Source organism: Urocitellus parryii, chromosome 11 (genome assembly GCF_045843805.1).
Source record: "Urocitellus parryii isolate mUroPar1 chromosome 11, mUroPar1.hap1, whole genome shotgun sequence".
Classification (NCBI taxonomy): Eukaryota; Metazoa; Chordata; class Mammalia; order Rodentia; family Sciuridae; genus Urocitellus; species Urocitellus parryii.
In genome coordinates, this window is record NC_135541.1 from 35458485 (window position 1) to 35482727 (window position 24243).

General features: G+C 35.2%; 1 protein-coding gene and 1 pseudogene across 2 annotated transcripts in view; one reads left to right on the forward strand and one right to left on the reverse strand.

Moving 5' to 3' along the window:
* The window catches only part of Zfyve9 (zinc finger FYVE-type containing 9), a 193966-nt gene that overhangs the window by 40011 nt on the left and 129712 nt on the right, over positions 1 to 24243 (forward strand). For both annotated transcript variants that reach the window (XM_026382175.2, XM_026382170.2), the window contains exon 2: positions 22309 to 22414. The gene's annotated coding sequence lies outside the window, so the exon portion shown is untranslated. The remainder of the gene's footprint in view (positions 1 to 22308; positions 22415 to 24243) is intronic.
* The window catches only part of LOC113177398 (WD repeat-containing protein SL1-17-like), a 31971-nt pseudogene continuing 12236 nt past the window's right edge, over positions 4509 to 24243 (reverse strand).

Sequence of the window (24243 nt, forward strand, 5' to 3'; positions counted from 1 at the left end):
TGGCCATTCTAATAGGTGTGTGTTAATATCTGATTTTGTTTTAGTTTGCATTCTCATGATAACATGTGATATGCAGCATTTTGTCATATGCCTGTTTGCCATTTGTATTAGTCAGCTTTACATCACTGTGACCAAAAGTTCTGATAAGAACAGTTTAGAGGAAGAAAGTGTATTCTGGTTTACAGTTTTAGGGATTCAATCCTTAGCTGGCTGACTGTATAGCTCAGGGTTCAATGTGAGGCAGAATATCTTGGCAGAAAGGTGTGGTAGAGGAAAGCTGCTCCATTTTTGACAGCCAGGAAGCTGAGAGAGAATAAGTGCAAGGAGCCAGGGATAATATAATCCCCAAGGGTGCACTTCTGGTAACCTACTTCCTCCATTCATGCCCTACTTGCCTATAATTACTACCCATCAGTCCATTCAAATTATTAATCCAACAAGTGGATTAATCCACTGCTTTGGTTACAACTCTGATAATCTAATGATATCACCTTTGACCATTCCTGCATTGTCTCACACATGAGCTTTTTTTGGGGGGGATACCTCACACCCAAACTATAACTTTATGCCCTTATCCCCCCAAAGCTCAGGCCCATTTCACAATGCAAAATACATTTATTCCATATCAAAGAGTCCCATAGTTCCAGTATTGCCCCATAGATGTTTGATTTCATTGCTCTAGGCCCAAGAAGAGGCAGAAAACATCATGCCAGAGGGTGTGGAGGAGGAATGCAGCTCATGACATGGTAAAGAGGATCAGAGATAGAGCTTTACTTAGCAGGGACAAAATATAAACCCCAAAGGCATGCCTCCAGTGACCTGCTTCCTCTAGCTACACTCTATCTGCCTATAGTTATCACCCAGTTAATCCATGTCATTGGATTAATACATTGATTAGGTTAAGACTTTCATAACCTAGTCATTTCACTTTTAAATGTTATTACATTGTTTCACACATGAGCGTGAGCTTTTGGGTGATACCTCATATCTAAACCATAACAAATATATATTGATCAAATCAGGGTAGCTAACATTTCTATCTCCTTATTTCTACTTTACATTTGGAGTCCTTGAAGCTCTTCTTTTCTAAATATTCATAAAATATTTATTAGGTTGAAGCTGGTAGGGTATGCCTGGAAGATATGTGTCATTGGGCACATCCTTTGGGGTTTTTATTTTGTTCCTGCTGAGTGGAGTAGTCTCTTTCTGATCCTGTTTATCATATCATGAGCTGCTTTCTTCCTCTGTACCTTTCCATCACGATGTTCTTCTGCTTCACCTCAGGGCCAGAGCAATGGAGTCAGCCACCTGTGAACTGAGACCTCTGAAACTGTGAACACCACATAAACTTTTCCTCCTCTAAAATAGTTTTTGTCAGGTCTTTTGGTCACAGCAGCAAAAAAATCTTACTGAAAAAGGTTATTATGAATTATACTCTCCCACTGTTCTATAAAACACTACAATTTATTAATTCTGTCTGTGTTTGTGTACTGTTATGGTTTGGATATGAAGTGTCTTCTAAAGACACATGTGTTAAAGGCTTGGTCCCCAATACAGCAATGTTCAGAAGTGGGGCTTTTGGGAATTCATTGGATCATAACGTCTGTGACTTCATCAGTGGATTAATCCATACATAATTTGATGGCTATTAAGAGGTGGTGGAAATTGTGGAAGGTAGGGCCTAATCAGAGGGAGTGGGTCACTAGTGATATGTGCTGAAAGGTCATGTCTTGTCCTCTGTTCCTTCCTTGTGGCACTCACTCACTCTGCTTCCTGGCTGCCATAAAGTAGTCAGCTTTCCTTCTGGCATGATATTCTGCCTCCCCTCAGGCCCAAAGCCAGGGCCAGGTAATCATGGTCTATAGCCTCTGAAACTGAGCCAAAATAAATCTTTGCTTTTTAAAGTCATTTATGTTAGGTATTTTGGTCACAGCAATGAAAAGATGACTAACATAGGTACCTATTATCTAACTTCCCACTATCTCCCCTCCCTACAACCTTTCCCAAGGCAGGGGGATTTTCTTTCTTTTTTTTGAGACAAGATTTTACTATATTGCCTAGAATGGCTTTAAACTCCTGGGCTCAAGTGATCCTCTTGTTTCAGCCTCCAGAGGATCTGGAACTATGTGTGTGTATCACTATGCCCAACTAGGAAATTTTAAATTCATGGCTTATATATTTTTTTATGTATCCTAACAAGTCATTGCTGAATTTAAGGTCATCTACATTTTTCTCTGTGTTTTGCTCTAGTAGTTTAATAATTTTGCATTTTACATGGAGCTCTCTGCTCCATTTTGAGATAACTTTTGTGAAGGGTGTAAAGCTTGCATCTAGATCAATATTTTTCCATATTTTTATTGGTGTATTATTATATTCATCTTTTTTATATATGAATATTAAGGTTTTTTCAGAATCATTTGTTGAAAAGATTTTTTTGCTCCATTTATTGCTTTTGTTCTTTTGTCAAAATTCAGTTGCTGGGCTGTGGCTGTGGCTTAGTGATAGAGCGCTTGCCTAGCATCTATGAGGCACTGTGTTCAATTCTCAGCACTGTATATAAATAAATAAACTCTATTGACAACTAAAAAAATAATAAAAAAATTCAGGGTCTGGAGTTACAGCTCAATGGTGGAGTGCTTGCCTGACATGTGTGAGGCCTGAGTTCCATCCTCAGCACCACATAAAAAATAAATAAATAGGCTGGGGATGTGACTCAAGCAGTAGCGCACTCGCCTGGCATGCGCGGGGCACTGGGTTCGATCTTCAACACCACATAAAAATAAAATAAAGATATTGTGTCTACCTAAAACTATTTCTGGGCTATTTTGTTATATTGACTTTTCTGTTCTTACCCTAGTACCATTATCTTGATTACTGTAGGTTTATAGCATGTCTTCAAATTGGGTAATGAAAAATCCTTCAAATTTGTTCTCTTTTAATACTATGTTAGCTACTGTGACTCTTGCATCTTTGTAAAACTTGAGGATCAGTTTGTCAATATCTGTGAAATAATGTGCTGGGATTTTGACTGGGATTGCATTCAATTTATGGATCAAGTTGGAAAGAAGTGTCTTTTTGACAGTATTGAGTCCTTCTGTCCATCAACATGGAGTAGCTCTCCATTTATTGAGTTCCTCTTTAATTTTGTTTGTCAGAACCTTGTAGTTTTCCTCAAGTATATATTTTGTTAAACTTTTACCTAAGTATTTCATTTTTAGTCCAAAAATAATTAATATTGTGTTTTTAATTTCAAATTCTACTTGTTCATTTGTTGTGTACAGGGAAGCAATTGACTTTTGTGTATTAACCTTGTATCCTATAACCCTGCTATAATTACTGTTAGTTCCTGTAGCATTTTTGTTGATTCTTTTGGATTTTGTGCATATATGATTATGTTGTATGTGAGCTGACAGTTTTATTTCTTCCCAGTCTGTTTGTATCTTTTATTTTCTTTTTTTTGTCATATTGCATTAGCTAGGACTTTCAGTATGATGCTGAAAAGCAGTGCTGAGCATTGTTACCTTGTTCTTGATCTTAGTAGCTTTGAGTTTCATAATTAAATATGATGTCAGTTGTATATTTTTTTGTGAATGGTCTTGGACTTTTTTCTAAAGTTTTTCCTGCATCTATTAATCTGACCATGTGTTGTTTCTTCTTTAACCTATTTGTGTGATGGATTATGTGATTTTCAAATATTGAACTAATTTTGCATATGAGGGATAATCTCTTTTGGTTATGGTCTGTAATGGTTCTTTTTTGTTATTTGCATGAAGAATGCTTTATTTATGTTTAAGTATGAACAGCACTTACAATAAAACATTTTTATACTATATCTACAAAATTTAAGTCTTTGCTACAGTATATTTCTTTTAAACGCACTGAAGAAGGAATGTCATGATCAGTCTATACACTCTTTTCGCAGTATTAGCCCCGTGGACATTGATGTTTGTAAAGCATCAGTGTCTGTAAAGCAGAAAGGGGCGCAGGAGATCAGGAACCACAGAACAAGAATGACGCACCAAAAGAAGGTTTAATGGGGGGCACTCCCTGCGAGGTTCACGGGTCTGTGAAGGATGAAGGGCCAGGGAGTCCAGCAGGAGAGGCGAGAACAATGCTAATAAGGGAAGCTGGAGGTAGAAGGGCCTAGGCCATCTAAATTGCAGCTACTAACAGCAGGTTGGCCCTGCCAAGTTTAGGGGGATCTTGTCTGTCATGGGTTGGTCAGGGCTGATGTGAGATGACTAGGCGATTGCTTTAGTTGGCGGGAACTTGTGGCAGTTGGGGTCCATTGCCATGTCAGCTTCTGATTGGCCATGTCAGCTTCTGATTGGTCTCCTCAGTCAGGTGGAAAGTCCCCGTCCACAGCTGCTCTGAAAGGAGAGGGGGAAGGGAAGCCTGCTGACTGAACAATTTTTTTCTTTTCCTTTTTAATACCTTTACTTTACTTATTTATTTTTATGTAGTGCTGAGGATCAAACTCAGTACCTTGTCTGTGCTAAGCAAGCACTTTACCGCTGAGCCACAACCTCAGCCTGATATTGGTGTTTAATTGGACAATCATAGATGTGAATTTCCTGGTCATCTCCAACACACAAACTTTTAGAACCGTTTCCCTTGTATTTTAGTCTTCAGACCTGATTCTGGTAATCTAAGAGAGTGTGAATATCCATTCTCTTTCCAACATCCCAAATTTTCATACTTTTGTATGAACCAGAAGCAAAATTAGTGTCTTCAGGACAAAACTGGATGTTCAATACCTGGGAGGCATGGCCATGCAGCATGCCAGCCAAATTAGCTTGGTAGTAGATCTTGATGTATTGAACATCTGAAGCAGTGATAAGGAATTGAGAGTTCAGGAAAAGGACAAGGAGCAGATGCATGAAGTGTGACCTTCCAGTGTATGCAGAAGTTTTCCAGTTGCAATATCAAAAATATTGATAATTCCATTTATAACTCTACTGGTCAGATATTTCCCATCAGGAATATATGCAATACTAAGAATGAATTTTTCTCTCATGTCCAAAGAAAATCCCCCCCCCCCCCCGCCACTTTACACACTTTACTCACATGAATTCCTATGGCCAGATACTAGGAATCAGGAGAAAAGGCCAAAGTCCATTCATCTATAGGCTTTATCTGTTTGCTGTTTTCCAAGTCCCAGAGATGAATATGATTGAGCATCAAGAGTGTTTGATGCAGCAATAGTCAGGGTGTGGTTAATGTCCATAGACACCACCCCTAGCTGATGTCCCTCTAGGTTCTACTCTCATCATGCCATTATCAGACCTTTCCCACGTTATCCAGGGATTCTGACCACTGTTTCCTTTTTGTTTGTCCCCTCAAGCAACTAGCCAGATGGCATCACCATGGGCTTGCTCTTGTTTCAAGAGACTACGGGTTGATTTCTTTAATTAAAGATGAAGGGCCAAAGGCCACACAGCTTGGCTGCACCTTTTGTAATACTTACATATTATTGGATGCATTTTATTTCTTTTCTTTAATGATGCAATGATTTTAATATATCCAAAGTCATTTCTTTCAATATACTTAATAAGTGTATATATGAAATTATTTCATTAAGAAAAAGTGGCAAAATTATTCAACATTTTAGAGGTAATCAATCACATTGGCAAATGGAATAAGCAAATTGATTGCTAATATATCTTTCTGATAGTGAAAAATAGTATGCTGTTATCTGTATATGCAATTGCTCTATTTTTTTTCATTTTTGAAAGTCAAGTTTAGCAAACTTCTTGTGGTATCAGTATTAATTGATTCTCAGTTTAATTGCCTCCTCAGTCAGTTCCTTTTTTTTTTTTCTTTCTTTTTTGGAATGAACCCAGGAAAGTTCTACTACTGAGCTATACTCTGCCCTTTTTAAAATATTTGTTTTGAAACAGGGTCTTGCTAAGTTGCTGAGAATGATCTTGAATTTGTGATCCTTCTGCCTTAGCCTTCTGAGTCACCTGGATTACAGATGTATGCCTCTGTGCCCAGCACATTGTCGGGTTTAATTTGCTAGTGTTTTGTATTTATATTCATAAGAGACATTGGTCAGTAGTTTTCTTGTAATGTCTTTATCTGGTTTTGATGTTAGGGTAATGGTGTCCTCAGGGAATAAATCAGGAAGTATCCCCTCTGCTTCTGTCTTCTGAGAGAGATTGTAGAGAATTGGTATAATTTCCTTATGTGTTCAGTCGAGTTCATCAGCAAATCCATCCATGTCTGTTTTTTTCTGTTTCTGAAGTTTATTGATTATTGGTTTAATTTCTTTAATAGATATAGGCCTAAATTTATCGTTGGGTGAGCTTAGAAGATTTTGTTTTTTAAGGAATTGGTTTGTTATTGTTCGTATATTAAATTTCTCCCCAAAACTTGTGTGTTGAAGGCTTGGTTCTCAGATGGTACTCTTGGAGGTAGTGGAAACTTTAGAAGGTGGGGCTTAATGGAAGAAAGTTAGGTCATTGGTTTGTGCCCTTGAAGGGGTAGGTATATTGTGACCCTACCTCCTTCCTCTCACTTTGCTTCCTGGCTACCATGAGGTAAGCAGCCTTGCTTCACCAGCTTGGCCCTACCATGATGTTCTGCCTTGCCACAGGCCCAAAGTGATGTAGTAAAGCCATAATGGACTGAAAACTTCTGAAACCATGTGCCAAAATAAATGTTTCCTCCTTTTATTATCTCAGGTATTTTGTTATGGCAATAGAAAGCTGACTAACATATGGTCCATTGCATGTGGACATAGAGTTGTTAATAGTATTCATTTTTCATCATTTAGTGTCTATAGGATCTATAGTAATGTCCCTTCTTTCATTTCTGATATTAGTAATGTGTCCTTTCTTTCTTAACCTGTCTAGAGGTTTTTATTTTACTGATCTTTTCAGAGAATGAGCTTTTTAAATTCATTTTCTGTATTGTTGTTATTTTCATTGATTTCTGCTGTAATTCTTTTCTTCTCTTAATTAATACTTTGTATACTCTCCTTTTTCTAGTTTCCTAGGGTAGATCCTTAGGTGACTGAGTTTAGATCTTTCTTCTTTTCTAATATATGCATCTAACACTGTAAATTTCTCTCTAAGCCCTGCTTTTGTTGCATCCCACAAATTTTCATAAGTTGTGTTTTTACTTTCAGTGATTTCAAAATATTTTTAAAATTTTTTTGAGTTTTCATTTTTGACCCATGTGTTTTTTAAAAAATGTGTTGTTTAATATCCAAGTATTTTGAGATCTTTCCAGATATCCTTTTATGTGTGTGTGTTTGTTTGCTATTGGAGGTTGAACTGAGGGGCTCATGCATACCAGATAAGCACTCTACTACTCAGCTATATCCCCAGTCCTTTCAAGTTTTATTTTGAGACAGGGCCTCACCAAGTTGCCCAGACTGGCCTTGAATTTTCAATCCTCTGCCTCCTGAGTAGCTGGGATTATAAGTGTATGGCACCATGCCCAGCTTCCAGGTATCTTTTGGTTATTGATTTCTAGTTTAATTCCCTTGTGATCTGAGAGTAACATTGTGTGACTTTGTTTTAAATAAGTTTAGGTATGTTTTATGGCTCAGAATGTGGTCTGTCTTGGTGAAAGTCTCATGTAAACTTGAGAAGAAAGTGTATTCTGCTGTTATTAGGTGAAGTAGTCTATAGATGTCCATTTTATCCAGTTGATTGGTAATGTTAAGTTCAGCTCTGTCCTTACTGGTTTTCTGCCTGCTGAATCTGTACATTTTTGACAGAGGGATGTTATAGTCTCTGTTATAGTAGGTCCATCTATTTCTCCTTGTAGGTCTCTAGTTTTTGTCTCATGTAGAAGTAATACATGTCAAGGAATTTTTGGTCTTAAAGAACTGACTCTTTTATCATATATAAAGCATTCTTTATCCCTGATATATATATTCTTTATCCCTACATAACTAATATATATATATATATATATTTTTTTTTTTGGTTTGCAGTCTGAAACTGATATAGCTATGCTACTCCTGTTTCCTTCCTACCTTCCTTCTTTTTTTCTCTTTCTTTCCTTTTTTTTTTTTTTTTTTTTTTTGTGGTGCTGGGGATTGAATCTAGAGCCTTGGGTACACTAGGCAAGTACCTGCATACATCTCTGGCCTTCCTGTTTTCTCTTGGTTAGTGTTAGAATGGTTATCATTCCACATCCATTTACTTTTAACCTATATATGTCTTTATATTTAAAGTATGTTTCTTGTAGCTAGCAATGATTGGGGATTCTCCTTTTTTTTCTTTTCTTTTTTGTGATTTTGTGGATTGAACCCAGAGTCTCACTCATCCTAAGCAAGTGTTCTACCTCCTAGCTGCATCCCCAGCAAAGGGATTTTATTTCTTAATTCACTCTGTCTCTGTGTTTTGATTGGTGTATTTAGACAATTGCCATTCAAAATGATTATTAATATAGTCTCCTTTATTTTCAAAGGATAAATTTACGAGTACAGATTTCTAGGTTGGTGGTTGTTTTTTTTTTCTCTCTCTGAAGACTTATTAAATGTTTCATTCCTCTCTCTTCTTTCTTGCGTGATTTCTAAGGAGAAATCAGATACAGTCTTAATATTTTTTTTTTAAAGAGAGAGTGAGAGAGGAGAGAGAGAGAGAGAGAGAGAATTTTTTTAATATTTATTTTTTAGTTCTCGGCGGACACAACATCTTTGTTGGTATGTGGTGCTGAGGATCGAACCCGGGCCGCACGCATGCCAGGCGAGCGCGCTACCGCTTGAGCCACATCCCCAGCCCCAGTCTTAATATTTGCTCCTCTGTAGCTAAGGTATTTTTAAAGTGTGACTGCTTTCTGTATATTTTCTTTGAAAAATCTTTGGTTTTATGTATTTGGAGTAGGCTATGCCTCAGAGTAGGGCTTTGTTTGTTTGTTCAGCATTTATCCTGCTTCTTTTTTTCTGAGCTTCCTGGATTTGTGGATTGGTATCTGACATTAATTTGAGTAAATTCTCAGTCATTATTGGTGCAAATATTCTTTTTTCTATTGTCCTTTCCATTATACACATTTATACATTTCATATGTGTCCCACAGCCCTTAGATATTGTATTTTTAAAAAGTTTTTCTTTTAGGGGTTGGGACTGTAGCTCAGTGGGAGAACGCTTGCCTCTCATGTGTGAGGCACTGGGTTTGATCCTCAGCACCACATAAAATAAATAAATAAAAATAATGTGTCCATCTACAACTAAAAATATATTTTTTTAAAAAAGTTTTTCTTTTAAATCCCTTTGCTTTTCAGGGTTGGAGGTTTCTATTGAGATATCTTCAAGCTAGAGATTCTTTGCTTAGTCATGTTGTCTCCTAAACCCATCAAAGGTATTATTCATTTTTAGTTAAGGTGTTTTTGATTTCTAGCATCCTTTTTGGCTCTTTCCTGGGTTTCATTTTTTTTTTTTTTTTTGTGGTACTAGGGATTGAACTCCAGCTGTGCTCTAGTACTGAACTTCATCCCCAGCCTTTTTAAAAATTATTTATCTATTTATTTTTATTTTAAACAGGGTTTTGCTAAGTTGCTGAGACTAGCCTTGAACTTATGGTCCTCCTGCTTTAGCCTTCCAAGTCATTTTTTCTTGAATGTCTACTCTCTTTCTTGCATTGCCCATCTGTTCTTACGTGTTATTTGTTTTAACCTTTATAGCTCTTAGCATATTTCATCATTAAAACTACACTTTTAAACTTCCAGTTTGATAATTGCAGCATCCCTGCCATATCTGAGTCTGGTTTTTATGCTTGCTATGCCACTTCAACTGTGTTTATTTTATTTTTAAATATTTTTTGCCTTTAGAGTTCGTTATAATTTTTTTCTTGAGAGTTGAATATAGTGTACTAGGTAAAAGAAACAGGTATAAATAGGTCTTGAGTAATATGATAAATTGTTGAGGGTAAGGAAAGCATTCCATAGTCCTATGATTAAGTCTCAATCTTTTAGCAAGCCTTCATGCTTTTGAACTTTACAGGACCTTTTTAGTCCCGTCCCCCATATGCTCCCCTCCATGGGCAAAGGATGTGGCAGACAGGATGGCTAAAGTGATCAAGAAGGTCAGTTAGGCACTGATATGACCCTAGCAGGGTTAAGCTCTAGTTAAATTATTTCTCTTGAGGACAGAACTGGTTAAGGACAGAATGCTGGCTTATTTCAAAATGGTTTCTTTTCCCCTCTCCCTGCCAGAAGCACTGGGGGATTTTTCTTTGATACTAATTGTGAGAAATTGTTTGAGCTCCCAAAGGTAAAACTCACAAAAGTGTGGGGTCTCCCCTATGACTGGATCTGAGAAGAGTGTTTAATGTTTCAGTTTGTTTAGTTCTTTGCATTGTTGTTAGGTTGGAGTAGTGATTTCCAAGTTTTTTATTTTTTATTTTTTAGTTGGAACTGGACACAATATGTTAATTGTATTTATTTTTATGTGGTGCTGAGGATGGAAACCAGGGCCTCGAATGTGCTAGACGAGCTATCTACCGCTGAGCCATAATCCCAGCCCCGATTTCCAAGTTGTATGCACGACAAACCAGAAACTGAAGTCTACATATATTCTTATAACTTTGTGCAATTTGTGGTATGCAAACCCTGTTGATTTTTGCAACCTAGAATGATCTGGCTAAGGCTGTCTTTCTTCTCATGAATTTATTTTATTATTATTTACTTATAGGCTATATAATATCTGAGTCAATGTCTGACTTTTGAAAATTTAAGTTTCCTATTAAAGTTGAAACTATGAATTTGATGTCATGTAAATCCATTTATATCATTTATTGTAATGTCTTTGTTAAGACTTGTTACAAATTAAGGCAACCAACTGAAGTTAAAAGGAAAAAAAAAGGGGGGAGTTTCTTAAGGATACTAAGATATCTCATAGACTCCTAAGGCAGTCATTATAGCTGTTCCTCAGGCACAGTATAGAAGAGTCAGTAATTAGTCTAGACTAGGAGCCCACATTATTCTAAGCAACTGGTTAGATGGATGAGTTTCCCTTGAACATGGCCTTTTATCTTGTAGTAAAAAAGTATAGGTTGGGGGATACACCATCAGTGAAACTCCCCATCTTGTACAATCACAAAAATGGGATCCTAATTAGAATAAGTTATTCTCCATGTATGTGTAATATGTCAGAATACATTGTACTGTCATGTGTATCTAAAAAGAGCAAATAGGGCTGGAGTTGTGGCTCAGTGGTAGAGCGCTTACCTCGAATGTGTAAAGCACTGGGTTCGATCCTCATCACATAAAAATAAATTAATTAAATAAAGGTAACATGTCCATCTACAACTAAAAAATATTTAAAAAATAAAAATAAAAAGAACAAATAAAGAAAAAAATGTATAGGTTGGGGATGATGCTCAGTTGTAAAGCACTTACTTTGCACATGTAAGACCCTGGGTTTGATCCTCAGCACTGCCAAAAAAATGCCCAAAAAACAATAAAAACAAAAAAATGTATATGGAATGGGGGGATAAGTTGTTCTAGAATTCTGTTGGTGGCAAAATAATATCTACTATCTAGAAATTAGAGATATGCAGTTGAGCTGACATGGTGTTTATTAATGAGTTAATCATGAACAAATTATGTACAATTTTAGGGAATATCTTAATTAGGGTCCTCTGGAGAAACTGAACCAATAGGAGATATGGACCTCTAGCTTGCAGATGGCAATTGTAGGACATCTCAGGCTCCATAATCACATGAACTTTATAAGAAATCTCATGATTTCTTTTCTTTCTTGTTGAAAGGGCAGTACTTGGTATAATTCAAATGCTAATTTCAGGGCTGGGGCTATAGCTCAGTGGTAGAGCACTTGACTGGTCAATTTGAGGCCCTGAGTTATATCCCTGGTATTATACCAAAAAAAAAAAAAAAAAAAAAACAACAGAAACAAACAAAAATTGCTAATCTCTTCTGGAAATCCTGTTACAGGCATACTAATACATTGTGTTTAATCAGATATCTGTCAAGTTGACATGTAAAATGAATAATACATGGGGGTACAACAATAGGGATGCTGTATATCTTAATTGTTTCTGACCACATTATGTATATACAAACTCGTTTACATGGTCTTTGAGTCTTATTATTCCACATATGAAAATTACACATATTCCTTGTTTTAGTGCTGATCTGAAACTAGTTGCTGTTCTAGAGATTTTAATGCCTCTCTATATTTGATATACCTGTTATTGTGTTTTCCAATATTTGTTAAACTCCTCTGCTGTTGTTTTCTGTGTGCTAGGTGAAAGTGATCACCTTGTTTTTTATAGCTCTTGACAGAGAATTCAATGTTTGTGAAAGATGCCAGATATCCTGGAAATTGAATTCCTGTGTGACTGTGGGTAACAACAATGTTAACTTCTCAGATCCTGCTCTCTTCATGTATTTTAATCTAGAGAAATACAACCCTTTACAAATAAGAGACTATCTCATTTCTTTTTTCTGCTACTGTGATGAGAGTGTTTATTATAATCAAAGAACATCTTTTTAGGATCAAATTTAGCCACTTCAGAATGTCAAACAGTCAAGATACCTTTTTTATTCCTTTCTCTTTTATTGTTCAGACTTGAATTGATCATTTAAGACCGGTGGACTTGATGGATTATTAATTGGTAACAAATTAGTCCACTAGTTGATTTCAGGGTTAAAATCATGCTCTGCATTTTTATTTTAATACTTTCACACAAATTCCTTTTTTTTTTTTTTTTTTGCTTTACTGGGTATTGAACCCAGGAGTGCTGTACCACTAAACTATACTCCCCAGCCCTTTTATTTATTTATTTATTTATTTTTTTGCCTTAAGACAGGGTCTCACTAAGTTGCTGAGGCTAAACTTAAATTTGCAATACTCCTGCCTCAGCCTTTTAAGTCCCTAGTTACCATGTGTGGCTCACACAAATTGCTTTTTGATGGTGAATAATAATAATAGCTACCATTTATTTAGCACAATGTGTCAGATCTGTGCAAGGCACTCCATATAATGCTCTTTTTCATCATTAAAAGTATTCTGCAAGGGCTGGGGTTGTGACGCAGTGATAGAGCGCTCCCTAGCATGTGCAAGGCACTGGGTTTGATTTTCAGCACCACATAAAAATAAATAAATAAGATAAAGATATTATGTCCAGGGGGCTGGGGATGTGGCTCAAGTGGTAGCGCGCTCGCCTGGCATGTGTGCAGCCCGGGTTCGATCCTCAGCACCACATACAAACAAAGATGTTGTGTCCGCCAATAACTAAAAAATAAATATTGAAATTCTCTCTTTAAAAAAAAAGATATTATGTCCATCTACAACTAAAAAAATACTTAAAAAATATTCTGAAAAGTAAATTTTTCAGATAAAGTATAAAGAAATAAGACTTAGGTTAAATAACTTGCTGAAAGTAGCAACAACTATTCAATACTAGAGCATGAATTCAAACCAGTAGGTTCTCAAACCAGTGATCAAGCCCTACTGACAATGCATTAAAATGTGCTTTGGATTAAATAGGTATATTATATTTTGGTAATAGTTGATTTGATATTCTAATCTCAGTTTTGCCAGGTAATGTATTGTTATATATTGATACTCTTTTTAAATTTTTTCCCATAGCTTTATTGAGGTAAAATTGAAGTACAATAAAATGCACATATTTGAAGTATGTAAAGTGATTAGTTTTGGCATGTATGTAGCCAATACAATCAATATAAAGAGGATTTCCATTACTTTTTTTAAAAAAGTTGAAGTCATGCAGAATGTTTCCAGCTTGATTTATTACATTAGAAATCAATAACTTTAAGATATATAGAACCCCACCCCCATACCAACTATTTCCAAATTAAATGGCACACTTATAAATATCTCTGAGGTCAAGGAAGAAAGTACAAGAAAAGTAAGTAAAAATTGCTTTGAACTGAGTGATAATAAAAGGCTAAAATATCAGGCTCTCTGGGATGAAACATATTCAGATGAACATTTATAACTTAAAGTACTCATATCAGAAAGAAGCTAGAATAATAATCAAATTATTTTCAAATTAAGTAGTAGGAAGAAAAAAATAAGAGTAGGAGCAGAAATATATGAAATAGAGAAGAAATAATACAGCTAAAATTTGATAAAAATCATACAAATCCAATCAATAAAAAGCAAAAATACAAACATCAATATCAATGGAAAGGGTGCTATCAAAATAATCCTACAGATGCTAAAAACATATTAAGGTTCTATTACAATTGTATGCCAACATATGTGATAGCTTACATAACATGGTCTATATCAGCGAAGGATCTGTGTGCTGCTGAGAAATAAAAGTGTATTCAGTCACTGATGAAATATTTTATATATATCTGTTAAGTCTAAATTATTGATTATATTATTGAATTCTATGTTTCTTTGTTTAGTTTTTGTTTGGAAGATCTATCCAGTAGTGACAGAGGGGTGTTAAAGTCATCCAGTATTATTATTTTGTGGTCTGTTTGATTCTTCAAGTTGAGAAGGGTTTGCTATATGTAGATGCTCCGTTGTTTGGGGCATAAATGTTTATGATTGTTATGTCTTGTTGATGATTCCTTTAAGGAGTATGAAATGTCCTTCTTTGTCCCTTCTGATTAACTTTGGCTTGAAGTCCACTTTGTGTGATATGAGGATAGAAACCCCTGCTAGTTTATGCAATCCATGTGAGTCATATGTTTTTTCCCATCCTTTCACCTTCAGTCTGTAGATGTCATTGCCTGTGAGGTGAGTCTCTTGGAGACATCATATTGTTGGGTCTTGTTTTTTTAATCTAATCTGCCAGTCAATGTCTTTTGATTGATGAGTTTAGGCCATTAATGTTCAAGGTTATTACTGAGATATGATTTGTTTTCCTGATAATTTTGGTTTATTTCTAGTTTTTAATTTGCATTACTTTTTCCTTTTCTTTTTTTAAAATATTTTTTATCTGTAGATGGACACAATACCTTTATTTTATTTATTTGTTTTTATTGTGGTGCTGAGGACTGAACCCAATGCCTCACACATGCTAGGCAAGCGCTCTACTAAGCCACAACCCAGCCCTCCTTCGATTGACTGTTCCTTTAGTGTAGCTCCTCTCTTTGCTGGTTTTCACTTTTTTTTCTTTTTCCATTTCATCTTCATGGAATATTTTGTTGAGAATATTTGAAGTGCTGGCTTTCTGATTGTGAATCCTTTTAATTTTTATCATGGGAGATTTTTATTACATCTTCAAATATGAAGCTTAATTTTGCTGGATTTAGGATTCTTGGTTGGCATCCATTTTCTTTCAGAGCTTGGTATGTCTTTCCAGGACCTCCTGACTTTGAGGGTCTGGGTTGAAAAATCTGCTGAGATCCAAACTGATTTCCCCCTATATGTAATCTGATATTTTTCTCTTGCAGCCTTTAAAAATTCTCTTTTTTAAAAAAATTTATCCTTATTTTGTATGCTAGGCATTTTCATTATAATGTGCCTTGATGTGGGTCTGTTGTAATTTTGCTCATTTGGGGTCCTGTAATCCTCTTGTATTTGATTTTCCATTTCATTTTTTAGAGTTAGGAAATTTTTTGATATTATTTTATTGAAAAGATTGTGCATTCCTTTGGTTTGTATCTCTGCACCTTCATCTATCCTGATAAATCTTAAATTTGTCTTTTCATGTTATCCCATCATTCTTGGAAGTTCTGTTCGTGGTTTCTCAACATCTTCTCTCCATGGTCCACTTTATTTTCAAGATTATTTATTTTGTCTTCATTGCCTGAGGTTCTATCTTCCATGTGGTCTAGTCTGTTGGTGATGCTTTCTATTGAGTTTTTTTAAAATATTTTTTTTAGTTGTTGATAGACCTTTATTTTATTTATTTACATGCAGTGCTGAGAATCGAACCCAGTGCCTCACTCACACGAGGCAAGGGTGCAACCGCTGAGCCCCAGCCCCAGCCCACTCATATTGATTTTTTAAAAAAATTTTTTAGTTGTAGATGGACATAATATCTTTATTTTTATTTTATTTATTTTTATGTGGTGCTGGGGATCAAACCCAGTGCCTCACACATGCTAGGCAAGTGCTCTTCCATTGAGCTACAATCTCAGACTCATCTATTGAGTTTTTAATTTGGTTTATTGTTTCCTTAATTTAAATTATTTGTTTTCCTTTCTTCTTCTTCAAAATCTCTATCTCTTTATTGAAGTGATATTTTGCTACCTGTATTTGCTCTCTTACTTTGCTCATACTTTACTTTGCATATCAATTTCATTTTGTACATTCTGAACTCCTTCTCTGACATTTCTTTCACTGTGGTGTTTATGAATTATGTTATTGGAGTACCTTGGTTTGCTTGGGGCAATTTGTTCCCTTGTGTTTTCATGTTGCTTGTCTACCCATCTAACAGTGTGGGTCTGAGGCAATAGAGTTTCTACCCTGTGTACTTATAGTATCTCTGAAGGTTTCCAGTACCTCACTATTTAGGGGGAAACAAATAATAACAACTACCAATGCAAACAATTGATAGCATTATACAAAATAGTTCCTGCTATGATATCTGTAATGTTAATTATCACAATACATAGAAGTGATGTGATCAGTTATTGCCTATAATAAAAACAGCAAGTTTGCAACAGGGTTTACATTTTCAAATGGTGGACAGGAAATGAACAGAAGTGATATATGATATGATGATTATGAGAAAAGAGGAGAGAAGACAGAAGAAAAAGATTAAAGGAAGAGTGAAAGAGACCAACAGAGATTGGCTGTTAGCAGAAAAAAGAGAATCAGGAAACAGGCAGGAGAAAAAAAATATATATATATATAAAGCAAAAATTTAAATAATTAAAAATAAAAATAAAAGAATACAAAACCCAAACTAAGATATACTAATAAAACATCCTAGTTCACAAAAACTAATCTATGTAAAATAACTGGCTTCAAAAATGCTAGAGATGAGAAGACAAAAAAATAGGAGACTGTATAAGTGGCCATGAACCATTGAGGTAACAATTAAACAGTGAAAAAGGATTTTTAAAAAAAGGAAAAGAAAAGAAAAAAAAATCTTGATGAAAAGTTGAAGGATTATCCTGAAAAACCTTAATAGCCTGGAAAGGGGAGACAAACAGTTAAAAAATTATGAATCATTAATCAGCTGATAAGTGCCATGATAGTAGTAAAAGATATACAAGAAAGAGGCACCTATCCCAGACCTAGATCAAAAGGGCTTCATGGAAGAAATGTTGTATAAGGTAGGATGATGAGAATAATTAAGAGTTAAGTAACAGTGGCAGCAGCAAAGTGTTGGAGAGTACTCAAGGCCTAAATAATAACACATGTGAAGGCTTGTTTTTGTTTTTGATTTTTTTTGCTTGGTATTAAACATAACTATTTTATTTAGATATAATTCGAATACCATAAAATTAACTCTTTTGAATATACATTCAATGATTTTCAGTATATTCAGTGTTATACATCAACCCTATTGTCTAATTCCAGAATATTTGTATCACCCTAGAAAGAAACCCTGTACCTATTAACATCTTCCATTTCCTCTTTCCTGCAGGCCCTGGAAATCACTATCCTACTTTCTGTCTCTATGTATTTGCCTATTCTGAATATTTCATACTAATAAAACTATATGGTATGTGATTGTCAATGATTGTCTTTTTTAAAAATGTGTTTTTAGTTGTAGATGAACACAATAATACCTTTATTTTATTTCTGTATTTATTTTTATGTGGTGCTGAGGATCAAATTCAGTGTCTCACATGTGCTAGGCAAGTGCTCTACCACTGAACCACAACTTCAGTCTCAGTGATTGGCTTTTTAACTTAATGTTTTCAAGGTCTATCCATGTTGAAGCATGTGTTGGTATGAAGGCTTATTATGGGGAATGGAGATAGACAAGATTGGGAATTGAAAATTCCTATTGATTAAGATGAATAGGGAATAGAATAAGAATTTGAGAACACAAAATATATCATACTAGAGAGGTAAGCGGAAACCAAATTAAAAAGAACATTTACAGCTATGTTTTGGAGCTGTGGCCTTTAGTCTAGAGGCAGTAGGTTGCTGTTGAATGGTGTTAAGTATGAAAAAGATATAAGCAGATTTGTTTTTTGCATTTGTATAGAGAGTAGGCTGGATGGATACAAAATGGGAGGGCAGGGAAATTATTAGGATTCTTACAAGTAACTGGATTATGGCAATGGGAATGTAGAGGGGTGGGTGGATATGAAAGATTTAAAAGCAGAATGATAAGACTTAGGAGTTTGATTGAATGTAGAGGTTAGAGGAATAATGGAGAGGATCTAGAATGACAGTTGAGTTTCTGAGTTGGTGGGACAGGAGCTGGGAAGCTAGACAAATTGCAGGATGCCAGCCTGGAATAATAGGGAGTATTAAACTAGCACTGGAAAAGTAATGAAATGAAAAAAATGCATTTTTCAGAAATTTTTATTTATTATTAGAGTAGTATATATGGTTAGGAGGAAAAATATGAAAGCTAGCTTTTTGCTTGGATAACATTAGTTATTTTCTAAACTGTACTCTAAAAGGCCCAAAGCTGATTTTATTGAGTGGTTTATGCAAATCTGGAGTCAGAGCTAAGTATCTCAATAGAGGAAAGTCTTCCATCAGTGCATCTTTCTTGCCTGTCCTTATAGTTTTTACTCTTTTTCTTTAAAATATTTATATTAATTTGAAGAGTATCAGATTTCTAACTTGGTATTTCTTTTTGACTATTGCTATATAATTACTATGTAATTACTATAACAAAATGTAATAGTTTCAAACAGCAATTTAATTATCTCTTATGGTTCTGGAAATTGACTGGGCTCAGCCACGTGGTTCTCTCTTAGGGTCTTTGTACAATTATAGTCCGTTAATGGTTGGGGCTAGAGTCATCTTTTTTTTTTTTTTTTAAATATTTATTTATTTATTTATTTTTAGTTCTCGGTGGACACAACATCTTTGTTGGTATGTGGTGCTGAGGATCGAACCCGGGCCTCACGCATGCCAGGCGAGCGCGCTACCGCTTGAGCCACATCCCCAGCCCAGGGCTAGAGTCATCTTGAGGCTTGCTTGTTCACATTTGTAGAGAGGCTCATGGGCCAAATCATCAACATGTGTCCTTTCCATGTGTTTTCTTTGGCATGGTAACTGGGCTTCAAGCATGAGTGTTCCAAAAGGACTACTAGGCAGAGGCTGCATTAGTATATTTCACCACATAATCATCACAGATTTTATGCCATTTTTTTTTGTAAAAAAGTGGGATGCAATCATTATGTGAAGATTTTCTTAGAAAAAAAAATGTGGTGGTATTACTTAAAGATCATCTATTACTAAATTGTATTTGGTGCAAGATTAGGATGCATGAAATACTCTTGAATATATGTTAAAATTGAGCAGTACAAATTGTATCCTTTCTCCATGACAGTTTAGTGAACATTTTATTAGTCTGAAGGGAAAAAAGTTAACACTTTAGTTGTTATTGATTTGTGCATTATAGTTGAATATTTTATAGTTGAGAAAATTTACTACAATGTTGGGAAGTATGGACTTATAAAATTTAACTTCTGTGTTCAAAGGTTCTGTGCTACTATTATTAATTTTGTTATCTGACATGCTGTCCTCAGTGGTACTCATATAAGATGTGTTTACCGTTAGTACTGCCAACACTCTAAATACACTCCACAAGTTAACTTTTGGAAATACACAGTGCACATGTGCTGAGAATACATTGCTGCTCTGTTTATTTTCTAAGTGATATGACAAATAGAATTATACCATGTGATGATTACATAATGAAATGTTACAAACCAGTTTTGGACTGAGAAAACAAGGTGCAATGATTATGCTGTGGTGATGATTATGTGATGAAATGTGGTACCTTTAAAGGACTAACCTTGGAAGTTACATGGTGTTTTCATCAGTTTTGCGTTAATGTGAACAGTATGTCCAACAAGAAAAACTTGGAGGAAAAGTTTATTTGACTCATGGTTTCAGAGGGCACCACTGTGTGTGTGTGTGTGTGTGTGTGTGTGTGTGTGTGTGTGTGTGTGTACGTGCACGCGTAGGCACCTGGGGGTTGAACCCAGGGCCTTGTACGTGTGCAGCAAGCACTCTACCAACAGAGCCATATCCTCAGCCCTAGGGCCCCACTTCTTAAAGGTTTCATTATATTCCCTATTACCACACTAGGGATCAAGCTTCTAACTCATGAACTTTGGGAACACACTCAAAAAATCATATCCAAACCATATCAGAATGCAGTCATACATTTCAGTGTATATTATTTCTCAAAGATAAAAATGGAGACTTTTATGATTAAATAGGATGGAATGAATATACACACATACACTCTCTTTTTTCCTTTCTTTACTAAAATGGTAAAAAGGAACAACAGGAGCAATAATCTAAGTTCCAGTTTGAGAACAGGACAAGACTAATGTCTTACCTAAACCAGTCAGACACAACACCACATACCACATACCATAACAACACACACACACACACACACACACACACACACACACACACACACACACACAATGTAACGAATTCCTTCTTCTATCTTGTTTTATTTAGGTCCTCCATGGATTGGAAAATGCCCACTTATACTGGAGAGCAATCTGCTTTACTCAGTTCACTGATTCAAATACTAATCTCATCTGGAAACACCCTCACATACACACTCAGAAATAGTGTTTACTCTGGGCACCCTATGTTCCAATCAAGTTGACATATAAAATTAACCATTACACACATGTAAAATTAACCATTACATTACTGGAATTGCTTCATACATTAAAAAAATAACAAAAGTAAATATAGATACACCCAGGATTTGATATTGGGTCTATAGAATTGATTTTATTCATTTAAAATTTATTATTTAAAAACAAGGATCTTCAATTAGCTACACATTGAATGGAAGAAACTTACTTTGGCATTATTTTCATTTGACCTTGATACTTTACCCCCCTACTGCCTTTTCTTACTTCTGATATGATTCAATCATTTATTTGATAGTTTGTTTCTTAGCATCAATAGCTCTTCTCATTTAGAGTATATCATACCATAAACATATTTTTGAAGTTCTTGAAGATAGGAATATCTTTCAACAATGATTTAAATTTTTTTTTAGTTGTAGATGGACATAGTACCTTTATTTTATTTTATTATTTATTTGTTTATTTTAGTTATAGTTGGACACAATACCTTTAATTTATGTATTTATTTTTATGTGGTGTTGAGGTTTGAACCCAGTGCTTCACATGTGCTGGGCGAGCGCTCTACCACTGAGCGCAGCCCCAGCCCCTAGTACCTTTATTTTATTTACTTATCTTTTTATGGTGCTGATGATCAAACCCAGGGCCTCACAACCCCAACCCAACACCAGTAATTTTCATTCCTTGGTCTCTGGAACCTTGAATTTTAGTTATATTTTCTTACATTCTAGTTTTTAGTAATCCCATCATTTTCACATCAGATAATGAAGTATCTATAATAATTACAGGAAATTTCTTCTGATGCCTCAGTTTATCTTTAAGTGAAGTGGTGTTCATTAGATTATCTCCAAGATGATTACCTTTTCTGAAAATACTAAATGTTGGCCTTTTTATATTGAAGGTAGGATGGTCTTAGTTTTATTCTGATTAGTTTCAACTACTAATCTCGTTTAAGGTTAAGGAATTTCTATAAGCAATTAGACAGGCATTTAAGTTGGACTGCTGTGACTTCACAGATATTGTCCTATGTTCATTCAGAAGAAGGGAGTCACATTTGAGGAAGCACTGTCTTCCATACTACTGACAATAAAGGTTAATATTGGATTAATAGATCCATTTCTTTATAAAGCAGTGGACTATAATCCACAAAGAATTCATTTGGAGGAAGAACAGTTGTTTGGCAATAAAAATCTCAACAGGAAGATTTTGAAACAATTTAAAAATTCTGGATGTATAGGGAAAAAAATCATACCAGAGGATATTCTCATGAAACAGCAGTTTCTTAGTTTGGATTCTTGGAGGCTCTAATTTACATAAAGTAAATGGTATTTTTATGAATTAATATAATTAAAGTCATTGGGTAGAAAGAGCTTGTTGTTGATGTTTACACATTATCCATTGAAGAAAAGCATGTGGAAATCCTTAACTCTTCCTTTACACTTCCAACTTTTGGCCTTCTAAGGCAGTATGTTTTGTGTGTTGCTGCCTTCCATGCAGAGCAGGTCTTTGAATCTGAAGGTGTTAATTATAATTTATTGTTAATCCCCATTGCTTTTATTGTCTGGCTATGATAGTCTTATATGATGAAAATTAGGGCTTATTGTTAAGCAAATGAAATGATCTGTTTTTTCCTTTAGGATCAAACAGACTATACTGAGTCAGCAGGACTGGCTGGTGGTGCAGCAGGCATCATGAATAAGCACAGAGAAGTCTGTCCTTTATCACATTCATAAGGAGAAAAAGGTAAGAAAACCAATGTTGTTATTTTTCTTTGAGATTGGACTTGAGAAAACAACTAGATATATAGAAAATAATGCTGTTGTATTTTTGCTGCTTGCTTCACTTATTGTATCTTGTTAAATCAATAGTAGAGTTTTTCAAAAAGACTTGATGTTAGTCCAGAGAAATAGAGTATTTTAAAATTGCTTTTAATTATGTCACCACAGGGCTCTGACTGTGGCTCAGCAGTGGAGACTTGCCTGGCATGTGTGAGGCACTGGGTTCGATTCTCAGCACCACATATAAATAAATAAAATAAAGGTCTATCAACTACCTAAAAAATATATATAATCAGTTTCTGCTACCTTGATTGTAGAAAGATAATTTCAGCATGAAAAAAACATGTATTTTTGCAGTTTTTTAGGAGAAAATAGTGGCATATCTGCCCAATTAATGTCATTTATCTTAGTCATATAAGAGCTAAATAGTAAAACTAATTTGGGAATAGAGAATCAGAATTATAGATTTAAATATATTATTTTGTATTTACATTAGTTTGAAGAGCAATAATTTCCAGCAGAAAACTGGAGTATTTCATTAGTTTTTATAAAGTAGAAATCTGATTTTTTTTTTCCCCTAAGAATCATGTAAGGTTTTTTTTTTTTTCTTTTCAAGTCTAATGATAGTTTATAGGACAGTGTATGGTAGGAAGTTGTGCAGGTGAGACTAGTTTGAGAAACTGATCATACTCTTCACTAGTAAGTAGTGTTGTATTGTCTGGCTGAGTTCTCTTGTGTTTATGTATAAATTATGAGGAAAGGCATAGGATAAGAAATTAAATGTGATAAGAAATTGAACTTCTTGGGCTGGGATTGTGGCTCAGTGGTAGAGCACTCGCCTAGCATTGGCAGGACCCGGGTTCGATCCTCAGCACCACAAAAAAATAAAATGCATCATGTTGTGTCCATCTACACCAAAAAATAAATATAATAAATAAATAAATAAAATGAAGGAAGGAAGGGAGGGAGGGAGGAAGGGGAAGGGAAGGGAAGGGAAGGGAGGAAAGAAATTGAACTTCTTGGGACTGGGGTTGTGTCTCAGTGGCAGAGTGCTTGCCTAGCATGTGTGAGGCATTGAGTTTGATTCTCAGAACCACATATAAATAAATAAAAAATAAAGGTCCATCAGTAACTAAAATATTAAAAAAGAAGAAGAAGAAAGAAATTGAACTTCTTTTCTCTAGTTGAGGATGGAGCAGAGGCACTTGACAGTGATGTTGTCTTCACTAAAACTTCTGGGTCTGCAGTTGGCAAACTATTTTTTTTTTGTCGTTCTAATTAGTTTTGTGACAGCAGAATGCATTTTGACTTATTGTACACAAATGCAATACAACTTTTCATTTTTCTTGTTGTATATGTTGCAGAGTCACACCATTCGTACAGTCATACATCCATAAGATAATAATGTTTTCTCATTTCATCATCTTTCCCAACCCCTATACCCTCTCCTCTCCTCTCCCTCCCTTCTGCCCAATCCAAAGTTTCTCCATTCTTCTCTTTCCTCCCTCCCCCATTATGGATCAGCATCTACTTACCAGAGAAAACATTTGGTCTTTGGTTTTTTGGGATTGACTGACTTTGCTTAGCATGATATTCTCCGTATCCATCCATTTATGTGCAAATGCCATAATTTCATTCTTCTTTAAGGCTGAATAATATTCCATTGTGTATGTGTGTGTGTGTTGTGTATGTATGTATGTGTGTGTGTATATATGTATGTGTGTGTATACACACATACATATGTACACACACACACACACCACATTTTCTTTATCCATTCATGTACTGAAGGGC